We start from the raw sequence: 24,040 nt of genomic DNA, 5'->3' as shown, positions 1-24,040 counted from the left end.
AAGGAAAAAAAAGAGCGCAGACACGGCTGGGTGCGCGGCCGCTGCGGTGAATCAGCGTCGGCCCCAGCGCGGCGCCCTGCCACGACGCACGACGACCCCGCCGCCGCCCTGGAACACGACGCCGCATAACCTTGAACTTTTTTTTCCTTTCATTTTTTGTCGTGCACATCTTGACTTCACACAACAGGCAGAGCGTGCATAGAAGGTGTGGCCGGCTGCATGTTGAGGCCTGCGTGCCGGCAACGGTGTGGCTGTGAGACCAGAGGAGGAGAAACCCGATCTGGAATACTGGAATACTGAGAAATAGAAGCGGCAGTGCGAGGTGGTTGATGGGGTAACGGGGCGCTCAATGGACTCCCTCCCACGCTGACCCCAACCTACGACAGTGAGTGTGAGCAACAGAGGATGACGGCGAGAACATTGGGCGGTCCAGGATGTAAAGTGTGTTGTGTTCTTGTGTGTTAAAAGTGTGTTGTGTTCTTGTGTGTTAAACCCGCTCTTCCCCTGCGGCAGAAGAGCGGTAGGGCAGCTGGAGGCGTGTGACAGCCCTGACGGCGGTGGTGGCAACAAGAGACGCTCCGAGGCGAGAGGACATGGGGCGGTCGGGCGTGCTTCCATGAGTGTGTTTGTGTGCTGCGTTGCGTGCTGTTTATCCCGTTTACCCCTTGCGGCAGGAGAGCAGGGGAGCACAGGCAGGCAGAGGGCGGGGCGGCGGTACGAGACGCTCCCTACAGACCCGGCAGCAGGCAGTGAGGGGGACGGCTCGGGGGCGGGGGGGAGCTGAGGGGAGGCTCCGAGGCTGACTGGAGACTGGGACGCCCTCACCTCTCGGCTCACGCCACTCTCTGCGCGCCGTCCTCGGGAGACCACGTTAGCCTCACGCTCTCTCTGTGTGCCACGTGAGCAAAGGTGTTGATTGAAGGCGTCAGTGTGTACTTGTGGCTTGCGTGTGCCCTGTGTTGCGTGTGTGTGTGCGTGCGTTAATAGTCAAGGCTTTCCCTGCACGCCCGTGGGATGACAGTTCATGTTGGATCCAGTCGTGCGGCTTGACCAGGATCTCCCTTCCTCTCCCTCTCTTCTCCCCAGGTAAGACCCGATCGATTTCAGCCATGGTCACAGGTACGCAGACGGCGGCAAGGTATTATTAGGTCAGGGGGGGCAGGGCTAAGGGGGGGGCGAGGGGCCAACGCACCCTCAACTTAGGCGACGCTTCGATTAAGTTCGCAAAGTTTGTTCCTCTTGGCTCCGTGACATTTACTCTGCTTTTGTGTCCCTCCTCCCTTCCCCATTCCCCTTCGCCTACGTCCCTTCATCCCTCCCCTTCCCCCTGTCATCTTCCGTCCCTTCATCCCTTCACTTCCCCCTGTCATCTTCCGTCCCTTCATCCCTTCACTTCCCCCTGTCATCTTCCGTCCCTTCATCCCATCCCTTTCATCCCACCCCCTATCATCTTCCTTCCCTTCCTTTTCAGTCTTTCCCCTTCCCTTTTCCCTTCCCCTATCATCTTCCTTCCCTTCCTTTTCAGTCTTTCCCCTTCCCGTTTCCCTTCCCCTATCATCTTCCTTCCCTTCCTCCTTCCCCTTTCCCTTTCCGTCCTCCTAACACCTTCCTTCCCATCCCCTTCCCCTTCCTTTTCATCCCTCCCCTTACACCATCTTACTTCCCCTTCATTCCTCCCCTTACACCATTTTGCTTCCCTTCTGTCTTACCCTGCTTCCCCTCCCTTCCCTTGAACATCTCCCTCCGTGCACCCCCTTACCTTACCTTACCTCTATTCTCCTCCTCCCCTCCTTTTCCCTTCCCCTTCATTCCTTCCCTTGCACCTTCCTTGCCCATTACCTTCCACTTCCCCTCCTTACCCTCACTAAGTCTTCCCTTACCTCCCAAAATCCACCCATTTCCCCTCCTTCATTTCCTTTCCTTCCCTTACCTTACCTGTCAGTTCCTCCCCTTCCCCTCCCTCCCCTTTAATTTGCCTTGCCTATTACCTTCCTCCCACTTCCCCTTCTTACCCTCACCTTGTCTTACCTTGCCTTCAACGCCCCCTTCCCCTCCCACCTATCCTTTCCTTGCTTTACCTTACCTTACCTGCCAGCCCCGCCCCTTCCCCTCCTCTCCCTCCCCCCGCATCTCACCTGAGGAAGAATCGCCACGCTTACCTCCAGGCAATCGATAGCTGAATCAAGTGGGCGATGTGTGTGTGTGTGTGTGTGTGTGTGTGTGTGTGTGTGTTCGTTCTTCCATGTTTGTGTTTCCATTTGGGCTGAGTCATGGTCGTATTTTATGGCATTTCATCAAAGTTTATTAAATGTGGGTGTGAAGGGGGGGAGGGGGGGGCTTATGTATGTGTGTGTGTGTGTGTGTGGGTGTGTGTTTAGTGCAGAGTTTGCAGAACAGTTTAGAAGTAAGCTCTAATGTGTGTGTGTGTGTGTGTGTGTGTGTGTGTGTGTGTGTGTGTCTCTCTCTCTCTCTCTCTCTCTCTCTCTCTCTCTCTCTCTCTCTCTCTCTCTCTGAAACACCTGCACTTGTTGAACTCAGGTGAAAACGAGGCAACACCTGAAAACACATGATGGTGGTGGTGGTGGTGGTGGAGGTAGTGGTGATGATGGTGGGTGGTGGTGGTGCATGGCGTTTCCTTTCTCTCCTGTAAGCCTAAACACACACACACACACACACACACACACACACACACACAGTTGACAGATGAGAAATGAGAAACCGGTCATCTTTTTTTTTCTCCCAAGTCAGGTTTTGTTATTTGTTGTTTTAAGAGATTCAGTTTGGTCTCATCTGTCTGTCTCTCCTTCCTTCCTTCCTTCCTTCCTTCCTTCCTTTTCCTTTTCCTTCCTTCATTCATTCATTCATTTTCCTTCCTCCCTTCCTTTCTTCTTCTTTCTTTCTTTTCTTCCTCCTTTCCTGGGCTTTCTTTCTTCTTTCCTGCCTTCCTCCTATCCTTCCTCCCTCCCTTCCTTCCTTCCTCCCTCCCTTCCTTCCTTCCCTCCTTCCTTTTTCTTCCTCCCTCCTTCCCTTCCTCCATTTCTTTCTCCTTTCCTCCTTTTCTCCCTTCCTTTCTTTCTCTCTTTCCTTCGTTCCTTCCTTCCTCCCTTCCCTTCTTTTTTCTTTCCTTCCTCCCTTCCTTCCTTCTTTCCTTCCTATACATCCTCCTCCTCTGCCTCCTTCCCTCTTCACACGGAAACTTCCTTAATATCGATCTGCCCCTTCCCTTCCTCCTCTTCCTCCTCCTCTCCTCCTCCACCTCCCCAATCTTACGTCGTTGCCACATGAATACACACGTGAGGGGCCTTGGGACACACACACACACACACACACACACACACACACACACACACACACACAGGTACGCTAAAAAAAAAAAAAACGCACGCACGCACGCACACGCCGATAAAAGCAAAAAAAAATGGGTCTTGGTTTGAGTTTAAAGATTTACTCGTCCTTGTCTTCAGTAATAATAATAATAATAATAATAATAATAATAATAATAATAATGATACCGATTTGACTACTACTACTACTACCACCACCTCCACTACTACTACTACTACTACTACTACTTCTATTCCTACTAATACCAACACCACTACTACTACTACTACTACTTCTACTACTACTACTACTACTACTACTACTACTACTACTACTGCAGCATCAATAATTACAAGGAACTCGAATTTATAGGCAGTCGTTCGTGCTTCGCTGCGTTTTAAGCCCAAGAACAAAGAGAGAGAGAGAGAGAGAGAGAGAGAGAGAGAGAGAGAGAGAGAGAGAGAGAGAGAGAGAGAGAGAGAGACGCACGCACCCACACACGAAAAAAAATCACAAAATATAACAAAGAAGTAGAACAACATGAACTTAAAAGAAAAGAAAAAAGAGAAAAGAGAAATCGAAGGAGAATGTCAACAAAGAAGGAGACGAAAAAATGTAAAGAAAGAACAGAAATAAACAAAACAAAAATATATAAACAAAGGTGAACGAGAATTTAAAAGAAGAAAAAAAAAACACTAAAAGGAAAAGGTTAATAAATAGTGTCAAGAAACGATGAAAAAAAAAAAGATAAGAGAAAAAACAAAAGGAGAGAAAGAAGAGAAAGAAAAGAAAGAAGGGAAAGAAAGGAAAAGAAGAGAAAGAAAAGGAAAGAAGAGAAAGAGAAGGAAAACGAAAGAAAGAATAGAGAAGGAAAACGAAAGAAAGAATAGAGAAGGAAAACGAAAGAAAGAAAAAAGGAAAAAAAATCAGAGAACAGAAAGGAAAGGAAAGAAGAGAAGGAACAGAAAGAAGGGAAAGAAGAGGAAAGAAAGAATAGAAGAAAAAGAAAGAATAAAAAAGAGGAAAGAAAGAAAACAAAGAAAAGGAAAAACAGAGGAGAGACTAAACCAACGCCACCTTTACAACAACAACAACAACAACAAAAACAAAAAAGATAACTAGATAATTAAGAAAGCTCGTAACAGTATTAAGTAGTAAGCCTTTTAATAACCCAATTCAGCTTAACCGTGAGAAAAGCTTAACTGAAAAAGAAAACAAAAAAAGTAAAAAAAAAAGAAAACAATTAGAAAGAAAACTACGATATCAGAGGAAGGGAAAATGACAATAAAGGGGAGGAGAAGAAGGGAGAGAGAAGAAAAGGGAAAAAAGGGCATATAAAAGGGGTAAAAAGGGACATGATAAAGGGAGGAATTAGGGAAGAGGAAAAGGAATGGGAGAATGGAGGAAAAGGAATAAAACAATAAAAGGGATGAAAGAGGAACAAATGAAAAAAGGAGGAATTAGGAAAGGGCAAAGGGAATGGGGAAGGAAGGAAAAGGAAAGGAGGGTAAGGAAAAGAAGGAAGGGACAGACAGGGAATGAGGAAAGGAAGGAAAAGAGACAGAGAATTAGAAAAGGAAGGTGAGGGAAGAGAAGGAAAAGAAAAGGAGAGGAAAGGAAAGGAAGGTGAGACTGAGGAAAGAAGGGGGAGGGAAGGGAAACCATAGGAAGGGAAGGCAAAGGAAAGGGAGGGAAGAGAGGGAAAAGAAAAGGAGAGGAAGGGAAAGAAAGGTGAGACTGAGGAAAGAAGGGGGAGGGAAGGGAAACCATAGGAAGGGAAGGCAAAGGAAAGAGAGGGAAGAGAGGGAAAAGAAAAGGAGAGGAAGGGAAAGAAAGGGGAGGGAAGGGAAGAGAAAAGGAAGGGAAACCAGAGGGAGGGAAGAGAAGGAAAAGAAAAAAAAATGAGAGGAAGGGAAAGAAAGGTGAGACTGAGGAAAGAAAGGGGAGGGAAGGGAAGAGAAAACTAAGGGAAACCACTGGAAGGGAAAGGAAGGGAAGGCAAAGGAAAGCAAATCATGGGAAGTGCACAGAGACAGGGAATGACGAAAGGAGAAAAGAGAAAGGAATAAAACTCGTAACAAACAGATATATAAGAACACAGGGAGCCAGAAACCAGCTTGGAGGTAACGTAGTGAACCTGCTAATGACTCTGCCTTAAAAAATAATAATAATAACGTTGATAATAAAGAGATTCCATTAATGAGGTGGGAACAAAACGGCCTCCACAGTATGCTAATGAGAGAGAGAGAGAGAGAGAGAGAGAGAGAGAGAGAGAGAGAGAGAGAGAGAGAGAGAGAGAGAGAGAGAGAGAGAGAGAGAGAGAGAGAGAGAGAAAAAAAGTGTAAATGACGAGAGAAAAAAGAAAGAGAAAATGGGGGGGGGGAAATAAGAGAGAGAGAGAGAGAGAGAGAGAGAGAGAGAGAGAGAGAGAGAGAGAGAGAGAGAGAGAGAGAGAGAGAGAGAGAGGACGTGTTATTGTGGATACGTATCGAAAATCTTTTACAAATAATTCACAGGTACCACTTTTGCTTTCTTGCGCGTGTGTGTGTGTGTGTGTGTGAATCTTAGGAACGTTGCACCTTCACTCATGGCAATTTACGTTCCATCGCTCATTCGTATTCCAGAACGTGTCTCTCCTGTTTTACCTTCCTCCTCCTCTTCCTCCTCCTGCTCCTCAAAGTCTGGGCAGGGAAGGAAGGAAAGGCAAAGGAAAGCAGAGGAAGGAAAGGCAAAAAAAGATCAGCAAGGGAAGGGAAGGAGAGGCAAAGGAAAGGAAGGAAAAGGAAAGGAAAGGAGAAAAAGTGAATGGAAGAGAATGGAAAGGAGAGGAAGGGAAGAGAAATAAAGAAGCAAAGGGTAAGGGAAGGAAGGGGAGGCAACGGAGTGAGTGGAAAGGGAAGGGAGGGCAAAGGAAAGGAGGAAAAGGGAAGGAAGGAAAGGGAAGGGAAGGGAAAGGAAAGGAAAGAAGAAAGTAAAGGATGTAAAGGGAGGGAAGGAAAGACAAAAGAAAGGAAGGGAAAGGAAAATAGGTTAAGGCAAGGAACAAGAAAGCATATCAGGGGAAGTGTATATGAGGCAAAGGAAAGGAGGGGAAGGAAAGAGAAGGGAAAAGAAAGGAGGGGAAGGAAAGACAAAATAAAGAAGGGAAGAGAAGGGGACCTGGCGTGTTATTTTCTATATTCTCTTTGTATTAAAAGCAATTGCTGGAAGGAAGAGGGGAAGAGGAGCGGGGAGGAAGAGGGAAAAGGGAGCTGGTGGAAGAAGAGAGGGAGGGAAGAGGGAAGAAAAGGGTATGTATTAGATGAAAAGGGAGGAGGGAAAAGAAGGGAGAAGAGGAAAAAGTAAAGGGAGGAGAGAAAAAGAAGGAGGGAGAGGAAAAAGTAAAAGGGAGGAGAGAAAAGAGAAGGGGGAGAGGAAAAAGTAAAAGGGAGGAGGGAAAAAGAAGGGGGGGGAGGAAAAAGTAAAAGGGAGGAGAGAAAAAGAAGGGAGAAGAGAAAAAAGAAAAAGGGAGGAGATAAAAAGAAGGGAGAAGAGAAAAAGTAAAAGGGAGAGGAAAAAAGAAGGGGGAGAGGAAAAAGAAAAAGGGAGGAGGGAAAAGGAAGGGAGAAGAGGAAAAAGAAAAAGGGAGGAGATAAAAAGAAGGGAGAAGGGGAAAAAGTAAAAGGGAGGAGGGAAAAGGAAGGGAGAAGAGGAAAAAGAAAAAGGGAGGAGATAAAAAGAAGGGAGAAGGGGAAAAAGTAAAAGGGAGGAGGGAAAAGGAAGGGAGAAGAGGAAAAAGAAAAAGGGAGGAGATAAAAAGAAGGGAGAAGAGAAAAAGTAAAAGGGAGGAGATAAAAAGAAGGGAGAAGAGAAAAAGTAAAAGGGAGAGGAAAAAAGAAGGGGGAAAGTAAAAAGTAGAGTGGAGGAAAGAAAAAAGAAGGGGGAGAGGAAAAAAATAAAAGGGAGAGAGATAGAGGAAGGGAAGAGAGTGGAAGGGAAGGAATGGGAAGGAAGAGGAAAGGGAAGGAAAGGGGAAAAAAAAAATAGACAAGGAAATCTGAAGTAAAAAAGAAAAGAAATGGGAAATTGGAATTATACGAAAAATAAATGAGGTGTAGGAAAGTGAAGGAAAATGAAGGGAAGGGAAAGGAAGGAAAGGGAAAAGAAGGGAAGGGAAGGGAAGGGAAGGGGAGCATGGTTGGATATTTCTCTCATTCCCTTCGTATTCATGGCGGTTTCTGGGTTGAATTTGAGAGGAAAGAAGGGGAAGGGGAGGGAAGAAGGGGGAGAGGGAGAGATAGGGTAGGGGAGAGGGAGGGGTAAGGTAGAGAAAGGGAAGGGAAGAGGAGGAGGAGGAGGAGGGGGGAAACTAGTTGAGGAAGAGGAGAGAGGGAGGAGGGGAGGAAAGGAGGGAGAAGAGGAATAAATAACTGGATGGAGAGAGAGAGAGAGAGAGAGAGAGAGAGAGAGAGAGAGAGAGAGAGAGAGAGAGAGAGAGAGAGAGACGACATTCCCCTCACTCGCCTACGTCATCTTTTTAAAGTTATCTCAGGAAATTAATATGGAAACGTCTGCTATTGACGATGATGGTGATGGTGATGATGGTGGTGGTGGTGGTGGTGGTGGTGATCAATTTTACCTTTCCTTCCTTACTTATTTCAATAGCATGCATGAGAGAGAGAGAGAGAGAGAGAGAGAGAGAGAGAGAGAGAGAGAGAGAGAGAGAGAGACTCCTTCATCTTCTTCTCACGTGGAAAGTTACTTCAGCGATTTTTCCTTCCTCTTTACCCTCCTCCTCCTCCTCCTCCTCCTCCTCCTCCTCTTCCATTTTCAGTTATTGTTGTTTGAGGACTAAGAGGAGGAAGGAAAAGAAGAAGTCTAAGGAAAAGAGGAAGAAGAAACGTAAGAAATAGATAATAACAAAGGAAGAGGAGGAGGAGGAGGAGGAAGTGAAAAGGAGGAGAAATGAAAATGGATTTGCCGAGGGAAGGAGAAAGGAGGAGGAGGAGGAGAAAGTGGAAAGGAGGAGAAATGAAAATGGATTTGCCGAGGGAAGGAGAAAGGAGGAGGAGGAGGAAGTAAAAAAAAAAAAAGAAGAGAAGGAGGACGTGGACAGAAGAGGAGGAGGAGGAGGAGGAGGAGGAAGGGAAAGTGGTAGAAGTAAATCAAAATAAGGAAAAGAAGAAGGATGAAGAGGAGGAGGAGGAGGAGGAGGAGGACGTGGAAAGAAAGATGAGGATGGAGATGAGAAAGGTAGGAGGAAGAAGAAGAAGAAGAAGAAGAAGAAGAAGAAGAAGAAGAAGAGGAGGAGGAGGAGGAGGAGGACGTAGAAAGAAAGATGATGATGGAGATGAGAAAGGTAGGAGGAAGAAGAAGAGGAGGAGGAGGAGGAGGAGGAGAAAGTGTTGGAAATAAATAAAAATACTGAAAAGAAAAAGAAAGAAGAGAAGGAGGAGAACGTGGAAAGAATGATGATGATGGAGATGATAAAGGTAGGAAGAGGAGGAGGAGGAAGAAGAAGAGGAGGAAGAGGAAGGGGCACTGAGTCTATCGAAATTGTCCATCCACGTAAACCGACAATGCCTTTTCGAATAGCACATACGGCCATTGTGTTAGTCTTCCCCATTCCCTACCCGTCCCCATCCCCATACGCGGGACTGGGGTATGGACAAGCCGCCCCGTGCCCTTCCCATCCCCGGGACAGATATGAGGGACCAATCCGCACGTCATAATAATGTTGGCAGCACTTTCAAACCAATAATTACAGAAAACGAAATAAATGATGCAATTTTTACACACCATTGTATTCATATACATTATATATCATAAAACAAAACAATAGCGTTGTTGATCTACAAGTAAATAACAAGTAACGCGGGTAAGTTAATTTATGAGACAGGTTGGTATCCATGACTCGTCACACACACCTGGGAAGCCACACCGGGGTTGCCAGGTCGTGTCATTTATGGCATTTTTGTCTTAAATCAAGGTGGTCGCCAAGAAATGCTATTTTTTAGGGTATATGTTAAGTATTGCCATAATAATGCCATATTTAGTCATCAATCTGCCGTCTTTTGCCATTCTTGGGGACAATTATAAATTAATCTTCAGAAATAACTGTACGTTTACAATCAAATGGAAACACCAGAGTCTTTACAAACTAAAAAATATATATTGACTTCAGCAAAGTTTGCGATATAATATCAGTCATACAAATATTCTGATGCTTTTCTATATATGTCCTTCCATAATAACAAATAGAACACTATTTACTCATGAAATATACGAAGGGAAAGCCGAAGATGTCCTGCTCTTTACCCCGCGGAGTCAACATTTTTCCCACCCCATCCGCACCCTCACGGGGTAGCGTAAAACAACCCCAACCACATGGGGACGCTTTACACTACGGTTTATGGCCATGGGTAAGGGATGGGGATGGGGAAGTCTAACACTCTCTCTCTCTCTCTCTCTCTCTCTCTCTCTCTCAAGTGTAGAAAGTCACTCGAAATGGACCTTACTTTGATGTTCCTTAATGGACGGAAGAAATTTTACCACACGGAAAGAGAGAGAGAGAGAGAGAGAGAGAGAGAGAGAGAGAGAGAGAGAGAGAGAGAGAGAGAGAGAGAGAGAATAAGTGAATCATGAACAAGAAATGTTTTGCAGAGAAAGTTGTGTCCGTAGTAGTAGTAGTAGTAGTAGTAGTAGTAACTTTTTTCCTACTCCTTAACCTACAAACAAAGGAATTTTACAAGGCTTTACAATCTCCGTCTTTTTTTCTCCATTTCCGATCTTTCCAAAACAAAAATAGTCCCATCCTGTCTCGTATGCTCGTATGACCACACGCTGCATTGATTTACATTCGTCTTTTGTTTTTTGTTTTGTTTTTACAGCTAGGGAGGCAGCTCAACGGCATAAACAAAGACAACAACATGAACAATAACAAAAAAAGCCGCTAGACGCTTCTCCTAACAAAAGTAGAGAGAACGAGGGGCTAAAAGAGCGGTCAGTTTTGTAGAGGTGTTTACAGAATACTAACTCAATAGAAATACACAACTCAAGAATGGATGCTGAGAACCGTTCATCCTCTGACCTTGCCTTACTGTGATTTCAGACTAGGGCAGAGGGAATGAACGCCTCAATCAAGCCAGTTCCTCCCATCTGAAAACTCGTCACAATAACCTTTCAAGCATCCATCCCTTACAGATAACGCAGAGCTGTCCCCTTCTTCTACATCATAAATAAGCATCACTTAATCTGTCCTTGGCTCAAAATCTTAATTGGTGCTTGCATAGACGTATATTTTTAAATCGTTTCCTAGAGGTTAGGCTTTTCGTGTCTTCTCCACCAGCTGTGTGTGTGTGTGTGTGGATGAGATGATAGGCCTGACTGATGGACACACACACACACACACACACACACAGACAGAGGGTGCCATAGGACTACCAAGAACCCAGTCTGCGCAGTAACAGAGAAAGGAGTGGGACAGAAAAAGATCAAGAACAGTCATGTGATGGAGGAGAGCGGGAGAGGAGAGAGGACGGACGGAAGGAGGGCAGGGAGTGACAGCGGAGCCAGGGAGAGTGAAGGGAGAGGAGGCAGATAGAAAGGGAGGCAGGGAGAGGAGGCAGATAGAAAGGGAGGCAGGGAGAGGGGGGAAAGGACGTAGTGAACCAGACCAAACCAAACAGTCACCTTCTGAGACGAATCGATACAGGAATAGAAAATGCTGAAGAAGAGAAGGAATGAAGGAAGAGAAAAGAACAGTTAGCACAAAAACGACTTCAAGACACACAGAGACGAGAATATTAAAGTTGTGGGAAAAAGAAGAAAGAAGTAATAATGAGTGATGACGAGATAATAGAAAGACTGGGAAAGAAGGAAGAAAAGAATGAACTGATGATGAACGATAGAAGTAAATAGTTTAACGAATACATAAATACCTCTATAAAAAAAATATCGCGAAGTCGTATACCACAATAACCCAATACTTAGTGTGGAACCCAAAATAAAAGATACATGAATTAATTGAACTTAACGGAGAAGCAGATTTTATTGATATAGTCATTAACTAAAGTATGCTAATGAGTTTGTTACTTAGATACATAAATAGACAGGTAGAAATAGACATGTAGGTAGAGAATGAGTTAGTTTGTTGGTTTGTTAGTAAATAATTAGATAGAAGTTGGTTGGTAAGTTGAATAAATAGTAAGTTAGATTAGTAGATTGGGTTGTTAGTTGTTAGTTAGGTTAGTTAGTTCGTTAGTTGGTTAAGATTAAATCAGTTGACTCATTCATTGATTAACTAAAGAAATCAATGAAATAAAACAATTCTCCTCCCGAAATTGACCGCTTTTGACCACTCTTCTAAACTCTTTTTAATAGGGGCAGTGATTAGCGGGCTTTTTTTCCATTATTGTTTTCTTTTTTTGTCTTTGAGCTGCTTTCTTTACTGTAAAAATAAATAAATAAATAAATAAATAATTAAACACCCTTACATGAAAGTAGGTGAATAACAGAAAAAGAGTAACCTGAAAATCTGTATGACCTTACGAGCACGGTCAAACTGATTCACTCCCAACAAAACAAAGAATTAGGTTAGGATATATATTTTTTAGGCGCTTCCGACACTCACATCAACTTCCCACAGGCCGGAAAGGGGATAACTCGGATTCTCATGAGTGTTGTGTTTCCTCACGCTCATGATGGTATACAGAAGCTTCGTCTAACCACCAACAGAGTCATAAAACTACCCCCTTAGACATCCCCATAACGACTCCTACGAAAGTCTTGTCGAGTGTGTGTTTGCTTGGAGCCCAGGAACGTTGAAGAATATGACCTCTTGTATTTTGCTCTAGTTTCCAGTGTTGCAGGATCATAAAACTATCCATGGACATACCCACCACTACGCCCACGAAAACCTTATCCAATGTGTGTGTTTGCCTGGAACCCCGAAATGTTGATTGCATTTTGCTTTAGTTCACAGTGATGCACGTCATAGCTTCATATTGTTAGACATATCGCGCTCCTATTACAATTGTTTCCCATGACCATAGAGAATATTAACCAGGTTTTCAAGGATGTTTTCCCCGCATAAGTCGGGTAAAACTGTCACTGGCATCACAAAACAGGCCATGAAAATACATCAACTTCTACGAGAGGCTTAGTTAGAGAAGGAGGATGGGGAGGGTGGTGGCAGAAGAGGAAAGGGGAGAGAGGAGGGGAAAGAGGGGAAGAAGAGGAGGGTAATGCATGAAAAAAATCAACTTCTACGAGAGGCTTAGTTAGAGAAGGAGAATGGGGAGGGTGGTGGCAGAAGAGGAAAGGGGAGAGAGGAGAGGAAAGAGGGGAAGAAGAGGAAGGTAATGCATGAAAAAAAATCAACTTCTACGAGAGGCTTAGTTAGAGAAGGAGGATGGGGAGGGTGGTGGCAGAAGAGGAAAGGGGAGAGAGGAGGGGAAAGAGGGGAAGAAGAGGAAGGTAATGCATGAAAAAAAATCAACTTCTACGAGAGGCTTAGTTAGAGAAGGAGAATGGGGAGGGTGCTGGCAGAAGAGGAAAGGGGAGAGAGGAAAGAGGGGAAGAAGAGGAGGATAATGCATGAAAAAAATCAATTTCTACGAGAGGCTTAGTTAGAGAAGGAGGATGGGGAGGGTGGTGGCAGAAGAGGAAAGGGGAGAGAGGAAAGAGAGGAGGGGTAAGAAGGGAGAAAGAAGAGGAGGGTAGTGGGGCAAAAGGTGAACTGAGGCGCCAAGACGTTAGAAAATACAGGCAATAAGACTACCCATGAAAGGCCCCCCACAACTAGGAAAGCCGTCCCCAGTGTTAGTGCTTGGGTGCCGGAACGTGTAAGAAAATGGCCTTTAATTTGTTCTGCTTTAGCCCCCAGTGTTGTAGGGCACGTAGGCTGCAGGGACGTGTTAATTGAGTTGCATGAGGTGTTGTCTGTCGAGTTATATGAAAGGATGAGCTAGCACGAGACTGTATTGCCGAGGAGACTGACTGACTGACCGACTTACTGACCGGCTGACTGACTGACTGACTGACTGACAAACTGGCTGACTTACTGATTGACTGACTTCTGAAAGCAATCAAGGTTACGTGTTGAACTGCGAGGAAAGTCTGTTATTATTATTATTATTATTATTATTATTGTTATTATTATCGTTTTTGTTATTCCTACCTCATTTGATTCATTAACTACTACTACTACTACTACTACTACTACTGTTACTACTACTACTACTACTACTACTACTACTAATCATTTTAGGTTTAGGTTATATTCTTATGCTGTTGTAAGGAAAGTGACTATTCTTTTATTTATTATGTAACTCCTCTTCCTCCTCCTCTTCCTCCTGCTCCTCCTCCTCTCCTTCCTTTTTTCTCTTCAAGGCCTTTTCCTATTCTTTATTTGTATTCTTTTTCATCCCGATCATTCTTGTTATCTCATATTTATTCTACTGTGTTCTTTTCCTAGTACCTCCTCCTCCCACCTCTTCTTTATCCTCCTCCTCCTCTTTCTCATTCCTGTTTTCGCATATTTATTGTACTTTATTCTTTTCCTAGTAAATCCTCCTCCTTCCACTTCATCTTCTTTATCCTCCTCCTCCTCCTTCTCCTCCTCCTCCTGGTTCTTCTCGTCCTCCTCTTCCTCCTCTCTACCTCCTCCTTCTCCTCCTTCTCCTTTTCCTCCTCCTCCTCCTCCTCCTCCCTAGTATTTTGCCGTCCTTCCCTCCTTCGATCTTCTCTTTACCCTCCTCTTCATCTTCATCTTGTATCGATATTCCCTCCTTTCACCACCTCCTCCTCCTCCTCCTCCTCCTCCCTAGTTATTTTGCCGTCCTTCTCTCCTTCGATCTTCTCTTTACCCTCCTCTTCATCTTCATCTTGTATCGATATTCCTCCTTTCACCTCCTCCTCCTCCTCCTCCTCCACCTCCTCCCTAGTTATTTTGCCGTCCTTCTCTCCTTCGATCTTCTCTTTACCCTCCTCTTCATCTTCATCTTGTATCGATATTCCTCCTTTCACCTCCTCCTCCTCCTCCTCCTCCACCTCCTCCTCTTCATCACCATTATCTCTCTCTCAGCGTAATGGAATAAATTGTAATCTGCATTTCTTTTGGTTCAATCACAAGTCACAACGGGAGTATCAGAGGCGGTTTTCTCAGACGCTTCCACTTCTTATATCAACCATTTGCAAAGGTCGAAAAGGAGAGATTGATCAGGTTTTCATGGAGCTTTATTCACGCTCATGGTACAGAGGAAGAGTCAGACTACCACCAGGGTCATTAAATTTGCCACCCCTGAAAATGGCCAGAATAATTTTTTTGTCACGTTCATGGTACAGAGGAAGGGTCAGATTACCACCAGGGTCATTAAATATCCCTTGAAAATGGCCAAAATGAGGGGGGGGGGGGGTCTCGTTCATGGTGCAGGAGAAGGGTCAAGCTACCATCAGGGTCATTGAACTTCCCCTGAAAATGGCCTAAATAAGTTTTTTTTCACGTTCATGGTACATAAGAAGGGTCAAGCTACCATCAGGGTCATTGAACTTCCCCTGAAAATGGCCTAAATAAGTTTTTTTTCACGTTCATGGTAGAGAAGAAGGGTCAGACTACCACCAGAGTCATTGAACTTCCCCTGAAAATGGCCAGAATGAGTATTGTTTTCACGTTCATGGCGCAGAGAAAGGGTCAAACTACCACCAGAGTCATTGAACTTCCCCTGAAAATGACCAGAATGAGGATTGTTTTCACGTTCATGGCGCAGAGAAAGGGTCAAACTACCACCAGGGCCATTTAACTTCCCCTGAAAATGGCCAAAATGAGAGGTTTTTTTTACGTTCATGGTACAGAAGAAGGGTCATTTAACTTCCCCTGAAAATGGCCAGAATGAGTTTTTTTTTAATGTGCATGGTACTACAGAAGGGCCATTAAACATCCCCTGGAAATGCCCAAAACGCCAAATACGAAAGCCTTGTCAAATATGTATGCTTGGGCGCTGGGGTGTTTTAATTAAGAACACGCCCCCAGGAGGACAGAACGATCAACAAAACTGTCTAGGGTGGATTGAATTATACAACAAACATCGCCAGAAGAAAATAAAGGAAAGAGTTAAAAAGAACGTAAAAAATGCCATCCCTTGTTTTTTTCTTCATTTTTTCCGTGGATGGAGGGGAGAGGAATTTTTCTACAAAGTGTGAAGGGGGAACGCAAAAGGTTGAAAAAAAATAAAGGAAAAGTATTTAAATCTTAAAAGATAGAAAGTATATAAACTGGTTGCTGAGTATTGGTAGATAATTAGTTAGTGAGTTAGTTAGTAAGTGGAATAGTTAGTTAGTTAGAGGGTTAATTAGTTAGAGAAGAGGGATGGGGAGGGGGGTGACAGAAGAGGAAAGGGGAGAGAGCGAAGAAGGGTAAGAGAAGGAGAATGGGGAGGGCGTTGGAGAAGAGGGGGAAGGGAAAGGGAGGGTGAAGGAAGGAGATAAGGCGATAGAGAAGGAGGATGTTGGGAATAAAGGGTAGGGGAGAGAAGGGAGAAGGGGGAGGGGGTTAGGAAGAAGAGGGAAGGGAAAGAGGAGGAGGGGAGAGACGGGGAAGAGGGGAGAGTGCAGGAAGGTGACAAGGGGATGGTTTCAGAAGGGGGAGAGGGAAGGGTGTAGGAAGGGGGGAGGGGAGGGTTGCAGGGGAAGGGGGGAAAGGGAGGGTTGCATGGGGAAGGGGGGAAAGGGGGGGAGGGGAGAAGTGACTAGTAAACAGGAAACTAGACAGGGTAGTGGAGGGGGTCGGGAGGAGGGGGGTTGCTTCCTCTCCCCCCTTCCCCCCCTCCCCTCTACCACCTCCCACCTTGCCCAACAATGGTGTCACTCACAGGTGTTTGTTTGTGTGTGTGTGTGTGTGTGTGTGTGTGTGTGTGTGTGTGTGTGTGTGTGTGTGTGTGTCATCGCTGCTCCCTCATTGTTCATTATACTACTACTACTACTACTACTACTACTACTACTACTACTACTACTACCACCACTACTGCTACTACCACTATAAAAAAAAGATTAGAAGGAGAGAGGAGAAAAAAGTAGGACATTAATAATAATAATAATAATAATAATAATAATAATAATAATAATAATAATAATAATAATAACAAACAAACACAGACACATACACAGGAGAGAGTATTATTAAATTTATGGAGAAAAAAAGAAAGAAGAATGAGTTATGAATGCTGACAAGAAAATTAGAAGAGGAAGAGACGGAAGAGAAAAAATAATGAAACTGAGAGAAAGAACGTATTGAAGAATCTAAAAATACTAAAAAAGGGGGGAAAAAAAGGATAAAAGAAGAGTAACAAGTAAAGAAAAAGAAAGAAGAGGGAGGAAAGGAAGAAAAAAAAATTACGTCAAGAGAACTACACAAAATACCAAGACGCCGTACTGAATAATTTAAAACAGAAAAGCGAGGGAAGAAAATAAAAGAGAAATAATGGTGACAGGTTAAAAAGAAGAGGAAGGAAAGGAAAGAAAAAAAAGAGCGGTTTAAAGAGAACTATATGCAAAAACAGGTCACGACACACGAGACTAAATTCCGAAAAAAAAGAAAAAAAAATGATTGAATAACAGTTGGAGAAGGAAGACGAAAATAAGCAAAAGTAATGGATTATGATAAAAAAAAAAGAATTATAACTGTTGGAGAAGGAAGGAAGGAAGGATGAAAAAAATAAGCAAAAATATGGATGATGAAAAGAAGAAAATGAAAAAAAGAATGAGTGAATAACAGTTGGAAAAGGAGGAGGAAGGAAGGAAGAAAATATAAGCAAAAAATGAATGATGATGAAAAGAAGAAAATTAAAAAGAATGAATTATAGCAGTTGGAAAAGGAGAAGGAAGGAAGGAAGGACGAAAAAAGCAAAATTGGATGATGATGATTTAATAAGGAGAAGGGAAGGAAGAAAAGAAGAAAATGGCAAAGAGGAAAGATGACAAATGAAAAAGGAGTAGGAAGGAAGGAAAAAAAAAAACGAGCAAAAATGGATGATGATTAATAAGGAGAAGGGAAGGAAGAAAAGAAGAAAATGGCAAAGAGGAAAGATGACAAATGAAAAAGGAGTAGGAAGGAAGGAAGAAAAATAAACAAGCAAAAATGGATGATGATGATGATTCAAAAAAAGAAGTAAAAACAAGGTAAGAAAAAATAAAAGAAAGAAGAATGAATAATAATGAGTGAAGGAGGAGGGAAGGAAAGAAAGAAGGAAGGAAGAAACAAAGGAATGAAAAAAGGGCAAAAATGAGGAATGCTGATGTTATAAAAAAGGAGGAAAGGAAGAAAAAAAGAAAGACAGCAAAAAGGAGGGATGACAAAAAAATAAAAGAAAGGAAAGGAAAAAAAATAAACATGGCAATTGGAAAAGAAAGAAAAGAAGAAAAGGAGCGAAAAGGAAGAATGACAGTTGAAAAAAAAAGGAGGATACGAAGACAGAAAAAAACAGCAAAATTGAAAGATGGAAATTGAGAGAGAAGGAAAGGAAGAAAAAAGAAAAGAAAGAAAGTAATTGAAAGAAAGATCATTGAAAAAGGAAAGAACTGAAAGAAAGATAAATTAAAAAGAAAAGGTTTAAGAAAATAAAATAAAAAAGGAAAGAAAAGACGAATGGAATAAAGAAGATAAGTCAAGAGAAATACAAAACAACAACAACAACAACAACAACAGCAAAGACAAGCCACGCCTCAGAAGACTCACATTAAAGCACTGAAGAAGGAGGAGGGACGAAGAAGGAGGAAGAAGAAGGAATAAAGGAAGAAAATAGAAATAAATAAGGAATGAAAGGATGGATGACAAGACAACTTCCATCCAGCTGCGAGGCATAACAACACAACTCAAGGTTACGTTAGTGTGTCTGTATATATATGTGTGTGTGTGTGTGTGTGTGTGTGTGTGTGTGTGTGTGTGTGTAAGGGAGGAGGAAGGAAGGAAGGAAGGATGGGAAGCAGTGAGAGAGAGGAGAGACGGAAGGGAATAGGGAGGAATGATGGACTGAGTTAGAGAGAGAGAGAGAGAGAGAGAGAGAGAGAGAGAGAGAGAGAGAGAGAGAGAGAGAGAGAGAGAGAGAGAGAGAGAGAGAGAGAGACGTATGCATATCTATCGCCCATCAAATCTTAGCATTGAAATGACACCAGAAGGGCAAAGAGGAGGAAGACAATGACGACGACGGAAAGAAGGGAAGAAGAAGAAGAAGAAGAAGAAGAAGTATGGGAAAGGGTAGTGAGGAGAAATATGAAGGAGGAAAGGAAAAGAAAGGGAATAATAACGAGGTGAAAGGAAGAGAGAGACGAAGGATAGGAGAAGGACATTATGATATGAAGGAAGGAAGGAAAAGAAAACAAGGATAAAAAATTAAGAATACTGGACATGGAGAACAAAAGATTGAGATGAAAGAAGAAAAGGGAGACAGATAGAAGTGAGAGAAGGAAAGGATAGAAAAAGAAAACATAGTAAACTGGGAATGGAGGAGACTGATGAAAGAAGGAGACGAAGAATAGGAGAAAGAAGGGAAGATAGAAAGAAAGGAAGAAAAGAAAGAAAGGTATAACGGAAAGGAGAAAGAGAATGAGAGAGAGAGAGACAAAGGATAAGAGGAAAGAAATGAAGATAGGAAAGAAGGAAAATAAAGGAAAATAAAAATACCAGAGTTTCTTCCCGCCACATATACACCTCACCACACAGTCTTCTCGGCCGTAACAAAGCCAGTATTCTCTTGCAATATTCTTCCCTCCTCCTCCTCCTCCTCCTTGTCCTCCTTCCTCCTCTCCCTTCTTTCTCCTCCTTCGACTTCATCTTCTTCCTCCTTCTTCTGTTTCTCCTCTCCCATTCCTCCTCCTCCTCCTCCTTGTCCTCCTTCCTCCTCTCCCTTCTCTCTCCTCCTTTCGACTTCATCTTCTTTCTTCTTCGGTTTCTCCTCTCCTCCTCTTCCTTGTCCTCCTCCTCCTTCCTCCCTTCTTTCTCTCCCTTCGACATCATCTTCCTCCTTCTTCTGTTTCTCCTCTCCTCTTCCTCCTCCTCCTCCTCCTCCTCGTCCTCCTCCACTAAATAACGGAAAACATTTTGGAAGGTCATTTTGCGGGAGGGAACACGAAGAAGGCAAGACCGTCCTCCTTTGGGCGAAGAGGAGGAAGAGGAAGAGGAGGAGGAGGAGGAGGAATATAAACAGTATCACAAATAGGGACAGTAGTATAAAAGGTAACAGCGGTAGCAACATCAGTAGTAGTAGTTGTAGTAGTAGTAGTAGTAGTAGTAGTAGTAGTAGTAGTAGTAGTGGTGGTGGTGGTTACTTGAGGACGAATTTAAGTGTGGTTGTAACTCGTCGGTAAAAAAAGAAGGAACAAGAGAAGGAAATTAAGAGAAGAGGTTAGGCGAAGAATTAAGAGGAGGAGGAGGCGAGAGGAAGAAGAGGAGAAGATTAAAAGCAAGAAAATGAAAAAGAGAAAATACGTGGCGAAAGAGGAAGAGCAAGGCAACAGAAGTGAAGGAAGAGAACGAAGAAGAAGAGGAGGAGGAGGAGAGGAAGAGAAACAAGAGGAAGAAGAAGAGAGAAAATGCAATAAAACGACGACTAATGAAAGGATGGAGGGTTGTCAAGAAGAGGAGGAGGAGGAAGAGAAAGAGGAGGAAGGAGGAAGAGGAGGAGGAGAGGAAGAAGAAGAGAGAAAATGTAATAAAACGACGACTAATGAAAGATGGAAGTTTGTCAAGGAGGAGGAGGAGGAAGAGGAGGAAGGAGTAAGAGGAGGAGGAGGAGAGGAAGAGGAAGAAGAGGAGGAATCAATTGGAAGACACAGTTGTTGTATTTACACACACACACACACACACACACACACACACACACACACACACACACACACACACACACACACACACACACACACAAACACACAATTTATTTATGCTACCACCATATCTACCAGCGTCATTATCCTTCTCCTCCTCCTCCTCCTCCTCTTCCTCTTCTTCCTCCTCCTCTTCCTCGTGACTCTCAAAGGTCAAGTTTAGGTCACCGGTCACGGAAATGTCAAAAAATAAAAAGAACGAAAAAAAACGAAGCTACTTGAAAGGTTAACCGGTTCAAAACTACACAAGGCAGCGAAACGTCTCTGGGAAAGTTAATCTAATGGTCCGGGAATGAAGAGGAGAGTGTAATTAAGAGAGAAAGCCTTGATATAAAAGGAGATATAAAAGGAGATAAGAAAGGAGAATAAAAAGAAATTAGATACAGAAATGGATGTTAGGAAAAATATATTGGAAGAGGAGAAGGGAGGGGAAAGAAAATAGAAAGAGGAGAGTGTAATTAAGGGAGAAAGCCTTGATATAAAAGCAGATAAGAAAAGAGAATAAAAAGAAATTAGATACAGAAATGGATGTTAGGAAAAATATATTGGAAGAGGAGAAGGGAGGGAAAGAAAATAGAAAGATGAAAGTGTAATTAAGAGAGAAAACCTTGATATAAAAGGAGATAAGAAAAGAGAATAAAAAGAAATTAGATACAGAAATGGATGTTAGGAAAAATATATTGGAAGAGGAGAAGGGAGGGGAAAGAAAATAGAAAGAGGAAAGTGTAATTAAGGGAGAAAGCCTTGATATAAAAGGAGATAAGAAAAGAGAATAAAAAGAAATTAGATACAGAAATGGATGTTAGGAAAAATATATTGGAAGAGGAGAAGGGAGGGAAAGAAAATAGAAAGACGAAAGTGTAATTAAGAAAGAAAAACTAGAAATAAAAGGAGAGAATAAAGAGAATGGGAAGAAAATAGATGTAGAAATGGATGTTAAGAAAAATATATTGGAAGAGGAGAAGAGAGGGGAAAGAAAATAGAAAGAGGAAAGTGTAATTAAGAAAGAAAACTAGAAATAAAAGGATATAATAAAGAGAATGAATAGAAAATAGATGTAGAAATTGAAGTTAAGAAAAATATACGGAAGAGGAGAAGAGAGAAAAGAAAAAATAAAGGAGAGGAAAGTGTTATTAAAGGAGAAAGACTAAAAATAAAAGGAGAAAAGAAGAGAGAGAGAATGAAAAGAAAGCATATGCGGAAATGGATGTCAAGAAAAATATACTGAAGAGAAGAGAGGAAAGAAAATGATAAAGAAGATGAAAGTGTAATTAAGAGAAAAAGCCTAGATATAAAAGAAGATTAGAAAAGAGAATAAAAATAAACTAGATACAGAAATGGGAGTTAAGAAAAATATACAGGAGAGGAGAAAATAATAGGAAGAGAAAAGTGTAATTAAGAAAGAAAGTCTAGATAAAAGGAGAGAATAAGGAGAATTAAAAAAAATGGATACCGTACAGAAGAATTAAAAAAGAAAGATGTAGAAATAGAAGTTAAAGAAGATTATAACCACATCCTTACGTACTCAAGACCAAAGAATAAGAACGCAATGATAAAAGGAGAAAAAATTGGAAGAGGAAAGTGTAATTAAAAAAAAAAAGCCTAGAAAAAAAGAGAATGAAAAGAAAATATATACGAAAATGAAAGTTAAGAGTATTATAGCCACATTTTTTACGTGTTTAAAACCAAAGAATAAGAACACAATGAAAAAAATAGATGAAAAAACATACTGAAGAGGAAAGACATATGGAAAAGTAAGTAAAGAAGATTATAACCACATTTTTACGTATTCAAGACCAAAGAGTAAGAACGCAATGATAAAATAAAGGAGAAAATAAACATAAGAATTGATTGGTAAATAAATAAATAAATGTTACGAGAAAAATATGAGTATTCGTAAAAAGAAGAAAGCGACACAAATGAGAAAAGAAGAAGAAAATAATATCGGGCATCCAACACCAAAATTAATGTTTATACAGACCGTAGAAATTAGTAAAGAAAATCAAAACTAGTAAATGGAAAGTAGAAATTGATAGATACACGGAAATTAATAAAAACATAAGAACGTAAGGAGTCTGCAAGAGGACGGTTGGCCTATACAAAGCAGCTCCTGTACACTCAACCCCACCTTACCTCACCATCCACGGCTTTATCTAACCTCTTCTTGAATGTATCTATGGTATTGGCACCTACAACATAGCTCCCAAGCCTGTTCCATCCATCTACCACTCTATTGGTGAACCAATTCTTGCCTGTCTTTGTTGAATCTGAATTTCTCTAACTTAAAACCATTGCTACGCGTTCTACCTGGCTCTTTTACTATCAAAATCTTATTGACATCCCCTTTATTAAAACCCTACATCCAGTTATAGACTTCGATCAAGTCTCCTCGCAACCTTCGCCTTTGCAGAGAGTATAGATTTAAATGCTTCAGCCTGTCTTCATAAGGCAAGTTTCTCACCCCCTGAATCATCTTTGTCACCCTCCTCTGTACAGATTCTAACATCTTGATATCCATTCTATAGCAGGGGACCAGAACTGAACTAAAAATACTGAAAATCAAAAGTAATTAATAGAACGTCAAAAATCACAACCAAAATATAACGTTTACTTAGTCTGTGTCGTTTCGAGGTCCAGGAGTCCACCGCTGAAAAAAATAATAATGCTAATAATAATAATAATAATAATAATAATAATAATAATAACAATAATAATAATAATAATAATTCCGCGTCAAATATTATCAAAAAAATCTCGTGTGAAATATTGTAAAAAAAAAAAAAACTAATGGAATACTGAAAAAAAATCTAGTATCGTAATGAAAAATCGTATAAAAACAAAAAAAAAATAAGTTAAACAAAGCGATAAAGCATAGACGAAGGGCCAGGACACACACACACACACACACACACACACACACACACACACACACACACACACACACACACACACACTCTCTCTCCCTTTCTAGGCCACTCCCTTGAGATCAGTTCCAGCACTATCAGTCAACCTCGCACACACGCGCCGCCGTTCCCTATACAAGCTTTCTATGAGACGCTTTGACGGGTTTTAGTAGCCACATTCAACGTACTCATTCACTCATTCATCCATTCATTCATCCATTATTTCATCCATTCATTCATTCATTCATTCATCCATTTATTCATTTTGTTATTAATTGTACGGAGCAATAAGGCCATGAAAATAAAAATAATTGGAAGTCAAGTTTGTGGATTTTAACGAAGGCGAAAATCAGTTTAAATTTAGAAGTTGAAGTTGTTTGTGTTGGTAATATAGACATCTAGTTAGGGAAAGGGATAGTGGTGGTAGTAGTAGTAGTAGTAGTAGTAGTAGTAGTAGATAGTGAGGCTGATTCGTTCTAGTCAACACAAACTGGAAACTAAAGGAAAGATAAAATAATAAGAGGAGGAAGAAGAAAAGACAGGGGCTATAGAAGATGGAGAGAAGGAGGAGGAGGAAGAAGGAGAGAGAGGACTATAGGGGAAAGAAGAAAAAGTGAGAAGGGGAGAGGAGGAGTAGGAGGAGGAGGAAGGGCAAGAGAATTATAGAGGGAAGGAGAAAAAATGGTGGAGAAAAAAATTAGACAGGTTAAAAGAGAAGGAAGGAAACGGACCGAAATGGAGCAAGAGGGAGAGGAGGAGGAGGAGGAGGAGGAGAAAAAAATGACAGATGATTATAGAGTAAAGAAAAGCATTATCTAGAAAAAAATATATTAGGACAGGTTTAAAGTGAGGAATACACGATGATTTAGAGGAGGAGGAGGTGTAGAAGGAAAAGTTGAAGGAAACGGAGGAAAAGAAAGAGATTAAGGAGGAAAAGGTGTTAGAGAAGGAAGAGGGGG

The 24,040-nt window shown here is 42.0% G+C and overlaps 1 protein-coding gene and 1 long non-coding RNA gene across 2 annotated transcripts in view; one reads left to right on the top strand and one right to left on the bottom strand.

Moving 5' to 3' along the window:
- Positions 1–790: 790 nt before the first annotated feature.
- LOC127004564 (clavesin-2-like) overlaps positions 791–24,040 on the top strand; it is a 52,634-nt gene continuing 29,384 nt past the window's right edge. The window contains exon 1 of the mRNA XM_050872409.1: positions 791–1,086. The gene's annotated coding sequence lies outside the window, so the exon portion shown is untranslated. The remainder of the gene's footprint in view (positions 1,087–24,040) is intronic.
- On the bottom strand, positions 14,721–15,710 carry LOC127004568 (uncharacterized). The gene is made up of 2 exons (XR_007757888.1): positions 15,038–15,710; positions 14,721–14,870 (listed from the first exon to the last, which is right to left on the bottom strand). It is a non-coding gene; the product is annotated as an uncharacterized LOC127004568 (long non-coding RNA).

The sequence above is a fragment of the Eriocheir sinensis genome, chromosome 28, assembly GCF_024679095.1.
Source record: "Eriocheir sinensis breed Jianghai 21 chromosome 28, ASM2467909v1, whole genome shotgun sequence".
Taxonomy (NCBI): Eukaryota; Metazoa; Arthropoda; class Malacostraca; order Decapoda; family Varunidae; genus Eriocheir; species Eriocheir sinensis.
The sequence above is the reverse complement of the archived record's forward strand: the minus strand, read 5'-3'. Positions and strand labels throughout refer to the sequence as shown.